General features: G+C 43.5%; 1 long non-coding RNA gene across 1 annotated transcript in view; it reads right to left on the reverse strand.

The window, feature by feature from the left end:
- Positions 1-8,082, reverse strand: part of LOC121661928 — a 22,517-nt gene extending 14,435 nt beyond the window's left edge. Inside the window, exon 1 of the long non-coding RNA XR_006015133.1 lies at positions 7,682-8,082. This is a non-coding gene — a long non-coding RNA (uncharacterized LOC121661928). The remainder of the gene's footprint in view (positions 1-7,681) is intronic.
- Positions 8,083-10,883: the final 2,801 nt, after the last annotated feature.

Genomic DNA, 10,883 nt, shown 5'->3' on the forward strand with positions numbered 1-10,883 from the left:
TGCGGGCAGCCCCTGCTCCGTGCGGGCAGCTCCTGCTCCGTGCGGGCAGCCCCTGCTCCGTGCGGGCAGCCCCCGCTCCCTGCGGGCAGCTCCTGCTCCGTGCGGGCAGCCCCTGCTCCCTGCGGGCAGCTCCTGCTCCCTGAGGGCAGCCCCTGCTCCGTGCGGGCAGCCCCTGCTCCCTGAGGGCAGCCCCTGCTCCCTGCGGGCAGCCTCTGGTGCAGTCGGGGCTCATCTGGGGCTGCTGCCCCCTGCCCGGCAAAGCTCATGTGACCAACAGCGATAAGCGAATTCCAGCTGTGGGGCCGGGTGAAGTAAACCTTTAGTGCTGTAAGTTTCCTCCAGAACAGATGAAGCCGCAGACATCAATCCTCTCCTGAGCCAGAGGAAGAGGAAAGGTGGAGGCAAGTGAAGAAAACACCATAGAGACACCAAAGTCAGTAAAGAAGGAAGAGCTGAAACCCTGAGGGAGGAGAAAGAGGAGATGCTTCAAGCTTAGAAGCTGAAATTCTGTTGTAAAGCTATGGTGATGGACTGTGATACATCAGAGTGCCTGTTGTAATTTCATGAAAGCATGGGGGGGTGAAGAATTCAAACTGCAATTGTGAGGAGAAGTATCTGTGCTGAAATAAGCAAATAACTGTAATTGTGAGCAAAAGTACTTGTGCTGAAATAAGCAAATGACAGTAGCTGTAATTTGATGAGGACCCTTGCTCCCAGGGAAGGAGAAGACCTCTGTTCCTAGAGATGAAAGTGATGAGGACCCTTACTCCCAGGGGAGGAGGAGGGCCTCTATTCTTAGAGATGAAGATGCTCCCAGAGATGGGTGAAGAGAACCTTTGCTTCTGAACAGCTCATCTTTAAAATGGTACCCCAGTAGGTCAAGATTAGACCCTCGAAAGCAGTTGTGGGAAAAGTAAGTTAGGGGAAGAGACTCTCACATGGGAGCAGAGAACCAACCCGGGCGGCTGTCTTGCTGTGATATTGAAGCCAAGAGATAACTGTTTCTTGTGGAGATGTCTCCATAGCATGAGCAAGAGAGACTCCTCTCCCTAAGTGAACTGAAAAAAGGGTTATTATAGAAGTGGTAAACTGACTGGACATCTCAAAGGTTGTCTTTTTACGTTGTCAGTGGGAGAAGGGAGAAAGGTGGGGGGAGGAGAAGTGTTCTAAAGGTTTTGTCTGACTTTTTTTTCTTTCTTTTAGGTCTGTTAATAAACTTCTTTATAGTCTTTTAAGTTTTGTGCCTGCTTTGCTTTCTCCTAATTCTTATCTCACAGAAGGAAAATAAGTAAGTAATGGATATTTTGAACCAAACCACTACATTCTAATTGTGTTTCTGCCCGGTTAACGAACTGAATCCGCTACAAGTAATCACATTATATCTTGCACTACTTTATTCATACCCTATTTTCAGGACATGACACACTAGAGCAGTCCATTACCGAAAGATCCTACCCAGTAGGAAGGACTCACTCTGGAGCAGTTCTTGAAGGACAGCAGCCCATAGGGTGGATGCATATTGGAGAAGCTGGTGGAAGAGTGTATCCTGTTGGTGGTTAGACTATATCTCATGGAAGAGCCCCCATGCTGGAGGAGGGGAAGAGTATGAGAAAGAAGGAGCAGCAAAGAAGAAAATGATTTTTGAACTGATGGCAACCCCCATTCTCAACCCTCCAGTGCCACTTAAGGGCAGAAAGAGGCAGCAGTATTGTGTGTGAAGTTGAGACTGGGAAGATGGTAGGTGAAGAAGGGTGGCACAGGTGAAAAGTGGGTTTAGTTTTGGTTTTATCCGGCTCTGGTTTTAGTTGTTAATAAATCAAATCATTTTGCAAAGTCAAGTATGTTTTGCCCAAGACAGTAAATGGGGAGTGATGTCCCTCTCCTTATCTCAGTCCATGGACTATTTCTGCCCCTGCTGAGGAGGTAGAAGTGATCAAGCAGTCTGGTTGGCACCTGGTGGCAACAAACCAAGAGAACAGCAGATTCCTGCTCAAAATGAAAGGGCAACAGATTGTCACTAAAAGTAAATAGGTCAATAGATCTAGCTAAGCCTGATAATCCTCCATCTAATTCGGTGAGTTTCACTAATTGATTTCCTTTAACTTTTTTTTTCTGGTCATGATATAACACATTGAACAAAACATTTATGTTTGTACACTTTAACTACTAGATCACCTAATGGCATGACCCCCAGTGCCAGCTTGGAGGAATCAGCAGAAGATATCTGCATCAGCTCACAGGGTCTTGGGCTACAGGATTAGACAAATGATAGCAGGCTGCATAAACTTCCCTTAGGAAAGATTTAGGACAACTGATCCCTTTGAGGAGGTGCGAAGATGATCTCAGGAGCTTATTTTCCACTGTTTCCTAAGATTTTGGGAAATCTAGTGATAACATCCATTTCCATGAAACAATGGATATGTGGTTTTAGAAGGTCAGTGAAAGCCTAGAAGTGAAGATATCATCACTGGTGAATGATATGACTACTGAAAATCTAATCTGTAGCCAGCCTGCAACTCTCCAGCTCTTCTAAGTGAATATTTTTATTTAATTTTAGCAACATTTTACTTTCAAAACTCAATTCGCTCACAGTTAAGTAGCTCACATTCTAGGTTTGTAAATAGCTTGTCTGGTAAATGCAGGAGAGATGCTGGCAGCAAGCATCCACCTTCAATGTTTTGATTAGTTCTGCTTGGCTTGTATCATCAGTTGACTGAATGTGTGATTGTGCACATTAGATGGAGTAATGTCTTTATGGTGACTTGGCAATAATTTAACCACTACATTGTACCCCAAACTCCATCTTTCTCAGACAAATAGAACGAATCTGTCATTAACCATCCGGAGTAGGAGGGAATGATTACCGCGTACATATAATTCATAGAAAGACATAATAACACACTTTTAATATGCTTCAAGTTGAACTTGCAAATGAACATCCTGCTGTGGAAAAAACTCATGCAGATGTGTTGGTTTTCCGGAAGCATTGCTGTTCAAAAGTGTTCAAAGTCTGTTGGACCTTGTAGATACTCAGAGTCTCTAAATCAGGCCCCACTTACTGTGATATCAGTAGAGGGAAGGAGAGGATGAATTCTGTGTGTTTGCCTGCAAAGCATGCAGAGCTATTTGGTCACTTGTAAAATACTGGGATTTTTTTCAAGAGATAGACTAGTTCCTCAAAAACTGCTGTGCAGAGCAAGACAGACCATGACTTCTGGTATGTCACAGCAATCAGAACATGACTTTTAGTATTGCTCTGTGCTGAAATGCTGTACAAAAAAGAAATTGTGGGTAAAGTATGATATTTTTATGATATTTATGTGTTGGCCTAGTGAAACATTAAAGGTCCCTTCCAACCAAGCCATTCTGTGATTCTATGATTTCAGAAGGGTATTCACAGTTTTTCGGACCTCCTCTGCAGACAAACCCTCAGCTTGAGTCTGGAAGGTATGCTGGTTCCAGGAAATCAGGCAAGCAGGTATAGTGACTCTATGTCACTGAGCCACCTGTTTTGTATCTGAGCTGCAGTGCTCACCTCTGAGCTATCTGATCACCAAATGAGGAGAGGAAGGAAGCCTCTCCAAAATCAGGAGATTAATTTGCTGTATGGGGAGACTGACATCTCAAATTTGATATGTAAGTAGGGTAGTGAGTTTGGTCCTGCCTCTTTCTTGCTTTCCCTCATGATTACTTGCATTCTCAGGCCATAATTAAAACACTGGTTGCAATAACTTGGGGTCCATAGAGTACTGGTCCAAATGCAGAAATTATTTTCTTTGAGATATATCAAGTGTTCATTCTAAAGACTTTGTACTGAAAGGACTATTCATTCTCTATATCAGGTTAAACTTACCTGGCCCATCTTTCATCTGCCTACTGAGTTTATTAACATTTCATAATAACTGAAAAAGAGCTTATTTAATCAATTTGGTTAGAATTGGCCACAAAAGATTTAAACTTTTCTTACCCTTCCTTTTTGAGCCATTATGACAAAACAAGACAGATGAGTACGAGAAAAATGCATCAATATTTTTATTAATCTTTTAAAAGACAATGGTCTTCAAAAATCTTTGGAGTCTCTATAGCATCTATAGCTATTCAGTCACTGTGTGTAGGTGGGCTCCCAGGCTGTGCACAGGCTTGTTGAAGACATACAGACAGTACCTGTGCTTCACAATTCTCCTGTGTGTATTTGCCTGCAGGATTGGCACTGTGTCTCATATCTTTGAGAAATGCAAATGTTTTGGGGGGGGGGGAAAGGAAAAAAAAAAAAGGAAGGGTATGTTGTTGCTTTAAAACTTTCGAATCTGGCAGCAGTATAATAAAATATTTCCATCTTTGTCAGTGTTCATTTTAATGCATTTTTGGAGATGTGGCAGCAAATTGCAGTCAGAGAGATCAGTAGAGTTGGAAATATTTAATTTTCAGAAAGTGGAAGTACTGGGCTCCCATGGAGTCCTAAAGCCTGAAGCTGATATATAGGCCCCAAATTTGCTTTCATTTAAGTCATTGGCAAAATTCCCATTGACTTCAAGTGAAGTAGCATTGGCCCAGTTTCAAAAAGGGAGTATTATTAGGTTTAACATTTTAAACCCACAAACATAAAGAGCAGTCTCAACATTATCGTGATTGAGCATTTCATTTTCAAATGCATTTGACAGTATAGTCAAACAAAGAAATGTAGCTTATCTTTTAAACTTTCAAATTGCTAGGTTGAGCAAAATGGGAACTGCTTTCAATTAAATAATGCATTGAAAAGTATTGGAACAGAATTGTCTTTGACAGAAGAGAAATACTGTATTTATCTCATTGTAGTCCATTCACTGGTTTATGGCTCCAGAATCCTCAAGCAAATATCATAAATCCACATGACGTCCTTGCTTGTTCTAGCAGATGTTGCATTTGGGTCTCAGAGTTAGCTGAAAGATGTGTTAAAACTCATGTAACCAGGCAGCTTCCTGTCAGCGCCCCATCTGAGAAGTCTCAGAACTTCTAGAGACTACAGTGGGATTTTGGATAAAGTTACACATCAGAAATTGGCTCCAGATTTGTCCACTAAAGAGGAGAAGACCATATGAAGTACAGCTGAAATCTCCCACAACAAGCAAATAAAAAATTCTTTTGAAATTTCTGACATTACAGTCGTGAGAAAAATTCAGTTTTGGGGGCATGTGTGCAAACACCAGAGCTAAGAGTGTTGCCAGAATGAAAGGCTGCTCTAACCAGCTCTGTCTGGCACTATTCACTGAGTGATGGAGTTTCTCAGGCATTGTCCTACCTGTTGCATCTTGGGGGGTTGTCTACTCAGTTGCACAAGTGACAACACCTTGTGGCAGACACCGTGCTAAAAACAAAAGGGCAAAAGAGTGCATGTGCCAGGTGCCCCTGAGGACAGGGAATTGGATCCTCTTTTGGGTGTAGGGACAGTTCAGCAGGAGAGAGGAGGGGGCTGCAGGAATCCTGAGCCCTGCTTGAAGGCTGCTCTGGAGGCTGTGCTTCTTTGAGGCTCAGACTCCATAGGTGTGGGACTGCACAGCTGCATCAGTGGTAGCAGCAAGCAGCAATGACTTCATCACAAGGAAAGGCTTGACTAGACCAGGTGTGCCTGTATCTCCAGGCTCTTCATAGATAGGACTCTCAGAAGCAACTTCTTCCCCTATCTGCCCTGTGGAGCCTCTGATGTCTATTTATCTAGTGTCTCCAGCTGCAATGACTTGCTTGGGGTACAGCTGGGTTCAGAGGTTCCTGTATCCAGAGGATGCCTTCCCCCCTACACGAGCATGCTGGAATCTGTGAGTGAATGGGCTTCTGAGGAGTCAGTCAGTCAGGCTCCAACCAAAAATATACTAATATTTGAACTGTTCTCCTCCTCTATGCCTCAGATGTTGATTGGGTTTTGTTTGCTCAGGTGTGTATAAGATTTCTATGATGTGTTTGATTTCCTTTTCTGCTATTGAAATAGAGGAAACAGAAAATTCAAAGACAGTTAAGAGTAGGAATGTTATATCCTAACTGTTTAGAGCTAAGGGATTTCAGAGAAAGTACTGTGAGAAGCTTTAGATGGTGGCTTGCATACTGCATGGGCCAAAGTGCGAGCGCCACTTGGGCTGCCAAAGGCTAACATTTTCCTCTCTTTATGCTTTCACAGAGATGGGGGAGGAATGACCTTCCACTTTCAGAAAAAGTGATCAGGCATTTGATGTCTTACAGGTCTGCCAGGGGCTGCAGCAGTCATGGACAGATACTTAACACTGGCCATGAGAATACAAGAGTATGAAAAAGTCCTCAGAATTTTCTTGTTTGCCATTAGGAAGAAGTAAAGTAAGTAAAAAGTTGTCTTATCTTATAATTGGATGATCAATAAACAAATTTACTGCAACATTCAAGCTTCCCAGCTCTTGCAAGGGGAGTTCAAATGGACAGGATTAAGTGGATAGTGATAGTAACAATAACTGAAAAAGTGTATGATTGGTTAAAAAATGAACCATAGTACACTGACAGCTGAAAGAAGATGATTGTATTTACAATATGGAAGATGAATCTGTTCATCCACTGCTCTCTACTACAGCAATTGCAGATGTTGCAAACACTGTAACTGAAGGGAAATTATTCTGCTATTTTTTATACTGACAAGCCCATTCAAATAAACAATAACTGCAATTTACTGTGTATCCAGAATAATTCTTCTCAGAAGACTTCAACAGAGACCAGTGAATCTTCCCTTAATCCATCTGTTTTCATGTTTGTTTATCATAATACCGAGGGGTCATGTACTGAGTAAACAGGTTGTTTTAGAAAGTTAATAACTCCTGAGTTATTAGATGAGACTTGGTGCCTAAACAAACACAGAGACATAAATGAGTTGGTTCCGGGATGGGACCATGACTACATAACTCAGTTTATCCATGAAAGATAAAACTCCTGCAAAGAGTTATCTTTATTACAGAGTGTGATGACAAATAATTTTAAAATACATTTGTCAAGGCTTGATTCTCTTCCACCAAATGGGATGTTTTTCCACTTAACCAGACACTGAATTGTCAGAGTCAGACCATTAATGAAGTCTGAAAATAATTAATGCAGAATGAGTATTCTTGAATGTTTCACAACATTATACACTTTTAGAACATACATTTTGAAGTATACCTGTGGCTTCCTAGAAGTATTCAGTGCCTGTAGTAAGGGGGATAATGCCAGGGTGAGATCAACTTCTTTTTTTTCAGTTAAAATTATATACTTTCTTGTTGACACAGAGTGTAACCACTAAGAAATCTTTGACAACTGTCTTTGAGAAGATTACAGATCTTTCCCTAAAACACCAGTTTTAAATGCTGTCTCATTATCTACCATTCTTTTTTATAGCAACCATTTTTCAAACAGCTTTTGAGTCATGCCTCACTCCAGTAGCCATTGTCTCTTTGAACACTCTATTCTGCCTGGTGTCTAAATTGCCAACTACCCCAGATCTAGAAGATGAATTACAGCAATGAAAAATATTCAAACATCAAAATGGCTTCTGTCTTTGATAGAAACTGCTTTAAATACTGGAAGAGGCCTAGGTTAGACATTCCCACTATTAGCAATGCATTAGAGAAATCAGAAATGCATTTATCATTTAATATGTTAGATATTACAGAGCTGGGATAAATGCATCAGAAAATACAGTGCATAACTTCCTTACGTCTCTCTCTCCATTCTCTTTTTCAAGAACTGTTGTTTACACTGATATTTCCCGTGTTGATACAGAAGTTATGCTACCTCTGCTGGTAAATCTAGCTATTTTAATCTGTTTGTGTGTTTATGTGTTGATACAGCAAAAAATGTGCTTGGTACATCCTCTGGTGGCAACACTTGGAAACATCAGTCGGGTGTGCAAAAAACTGACTCCAGTTTCTGCCTTTGTGAATTAGAGCTGCTTTTTCCCTGTTCAGGCAGAGGAAACTTAGTGGGCAAGAGTGTCCAAGAGGTGATTCTGGAGAGCAGAACACCTTCACTCCAGGCTGGGCTGCCCCAGGACAGGGTCACAGAGCTGTTCAACACAAGAGTTCAGAGGGCTTATGGCACGATAATCTTTTTCACCCCTCCATGCCATCCTGCCACCTCAAACTGTTCTTTTAATGGAAGAGAAACAAAATTGATGAAGAGGTAGGTTGTGGGGTTTTTCTCATGCCCAAGGGAACTGCAGCAGCCCTTTCGAAGCACTGGCATTCAGACCAGGTGGTAAAACCCCATGCCAAGGAGGATGGTACAGGTTACTCTCTGTATTTAATGCAGCACTACTGAAGCAGTTTCCACTGGGATGGATGAGGCTGGCTGAGCAGAATGGGAGATCTTGGCCCTTGAGAACCATTACCATGAGGTCCTCTCTCTCTGCTTCTTCTTCCCACATCACTCAGGCAAAACTCCTCACCATTAGAAGCCAGTGAACTGCCTGATGTCACTTATGGATTAATAATGTACACAAGAAAAGAAGAAAAAGCTATGAAATAGGTGTGAAATTTTATTAATTTAAAATTGGCTAGCACATGATCCTTTGAGGAGCATGTGTAAATAGCTCCTTTTCTGATCATGAGGTTTTATCCAAAGCACAGTTATTTGCTTTTCTTCCTTTTTACCCTTTCAACTTCAGGAGATGGACAACATACAAGAGGTTTCACTGTTCTACTTTTCCCTCCAACAACAAAAGGGGATTAGTTACTGTTTAATCAGCTGCTGTAGTACCAAGACTTATTGATGAGGCCCATGAAATTAAGGCGTGGAGATTTTGTGATTCAGCAGAGTTCACAGTGCCAATGTCAAATTTCTGTCTGCCAAGGTAAACCCCATGAGGGAAGCATAGAGGTCAAGATAGAGGGACATCAGGAACCACCAGGAGGTGATACCATCTGGGACCAGTAGCATCTGGCGGTCACCTGCATCGCAGTCCTCAGGTGGGATGGTAGCTTCTCTGCACTACAGAAATGACAGACCCAAAAAAACTAAGAAAAATTTCTGGTGCAGAAAAGAGTGGAGATGGGCACCAGGCTTTTTTCAGAGAACAGGACTGCCAACAGATGCAAACACAGCTTTAAGGCAGGTAAAAGGCTGTTAGGCACAGAACAAATTTCTGTGTCACTGCCTGAGGGCACTTACAGGGCTGTCCCTGTCCCCAGGGAGATGCCTGTGCCCCAGTGCCCCTGGATGTTCCTGGATGAGGTGGTGGAACAGGTCCAGCTGCCAGGCCCAGCCCTGCAACCCCAGGTAGTCCCCAGCCCGCAGGGTGCCCTGCTGCACTGCCATACCCTGAAGAAGCCAAGAGGGATGGGGACAAGGCAGGGGGACATAATTTGCTGAAGCTGAGTGTGGTTAGCAAAGAGGAAAAGCTTTCTAAGGAGATGGGGAAGGCTCACATGGGAAGGTCTCTAAAGCAAGTTATACACATACCCATCAGCCGCTCTTGCCTCAGTGCTGGGGTAGGACAAGACACTGCAGCTCAGCATCCCTGTGTTTTTACAGCAGCAACAGGCTCGTGTACAGCAAGGGGAGACCTGCTCTGGGAGCATATGCTCCTGCTGAGCCTGCTTCGAGGTGCCTTGTTGAACTTCATCCGAGTAGGGCACATAGCAGGGAAGATAAGACTTTTTTTTGGCTACTCCTTTACATCTCTCCTACAGTGGCAGAGGAAGGACCAAGCAGTTTCATTAAATCTTTCCAGCTCAAGACCTGAGCACCTGGATCCAGCAGTGAAACTTCAGACCTCTGTCAGGGCCACTGGGGTGGCTCTGCCTTTGTCTCCCAAAGCAGATGTGATCTCACTGCAGGTACCCTTGAGGCCCATCCATTTCCAGCCATATCATCAGTCCCTTTTTCAAGAGACTGACTACACAGCTAGGCAAAAGCAATGCCATTTTGTAGTAACTTTCTGTGACTAATCAATATTTAGTGCCTGCAACTGTAATACTGAATTATTTATCTGAGAATTTAAGTATTTGAACAAATACCAAAGCCAGTTGCGTCCTGGGCTGCATCCAAATCAGCATGGCCAGGGGGTCAAGTGAGGTGGTTCTACCTCTATACTGCATCTTTGTGAGACCCCACCTTGAGTACTGCTTCCAGGTCTGGGGTCCCCAGCACAGGAAGGACAATGACCTGTTGGAGCGAGTCCAGAGGAGATGTCAGAGACTGAAAATAGTTCATGCCTTAAACATTGATATAAAGTTTTGCTCATTATAAGGAAGCTACAACTGAAGAAGCTTCCCTGAAGAGTGGGACTTTGAACTGAAAGTCAAACTGTTGATTAGATAAAGGGAAACACATTGTTCAGTCACCTCAGGCTGAGGGAAAGGTATGCATCCACAAAAGGCCAAAGCCACCAGCTGCAACTATCCCTAGATGAGTTTGGGGTGGGGGAGAGCACAGCTCACACAAGCCAGGTTTACACAGACTCCCCACAGCCGAGGGGGGAGGAGGAGGATTTGGGTGCATGGTGCAACCTCTGGTGAGAGGCACTAAACACCCATCCTCCCATTACACAAACTGGCCCAGCTGTGGAACCCCCAGCCCCACAGGGCACATCCACGGGACTTTCACATGAGAGGCTCGGCCCTACAGGGCTGCACGTGGTGCAACAGACCCAGAGTCTGCTGTGAGAGACTGACCCCACCCCAGGGGGACATGGCTGGACATGCCCACCCAGCCTGAGCATGTACACCCATGGGACTCTGTGTCTTCTGGGGGACCTTCACCACCAAGAGGCCAGCTGGAGAGGATCAGTGGACATCGTTGGGATCCACAGAGTGGTGATATTTTCCTTATTCTGTCCCTGTCACTCTTTCTGTCCCCCCCACATATTTTCTACTTTCTTTCTTTCTTTCTTTCTTTCTTTCTTTCTTTCTTTCTTTCTT

Source organism: Corvus kubaryi, unplaced genomic scaffold (genome assembly GCF_017639235.1).
Source record: "Corvus kubaryi isolate FWS band 111438036 unplaced genomic scaffold, C.kubaryi_AGA036_p1.0 37216, whole genome shotgun sequence".
Lineage (NCBI taxonomy): Eukaryota > Metazoa > Chordata > Aves > Passeriformes > Corvidae > Corvus > Corvus kubaryi.